The sequence below is a fragment of the Penaeus monodon genome, chromosome 31 (genome assembly GCF_015228065.2).
Source record: "Penaeus monodon isolate SGIC_2016 chromosome 31, NSTDA_Pmon_1, whole genome shotgun sequence".
In the NCBI taxonomy this organism is placed as follows: Eukaryota; Metazoa; Arthropoda; class Malacostraca; order Decapoda; family Penaeidae; genus Penaeus; species Penaeus monodon.
In genome coordinates, this window is record NC_051416.1 from 12,675,841 (window position 1) to 12,676,086 (window position 246).

The 246-nt window shown below is 37.8% G+C and overlaps 1 protein-coding gene across 3 annotated transcripts in view; it reads left to right on the forward strand.

Annotated features, from left to right (window-relative positions):
• Positions 1 to 246, forward strand: part of LOC119593036 (potassium voltage-gated channel subfamily KQT member 1-like) — a gene marked incomplete in the record, with an annotated part of 139,545 nt that overhangs the window by 985 nt on the left and 138,314 nt on the right.

Consider the following 246-nt stretch of genomic DNA (forward strand, 5'->3'; position numbering starts at 1 on the left):
CTAGGCTCCAATGCAAAGCAAACTGAGGGAAGTGCTATAGTAATTTATCCTCTGCATAGGTTTTGAATTTTATGGATCACATTTGTTTCATGGTTTTCTTTCTCCCCTATTCCAATCATCATTTTTCCTGTCTTATTTGCGCTTGCCCTCTCACCCTTATGCTTTTTTTTTCTTGCTGAACTTACCCTTACCCTCTCTTTATTTTTGACTTCCCTCTTTCTCTCTCATTCTTTATCTCTGTCTTTG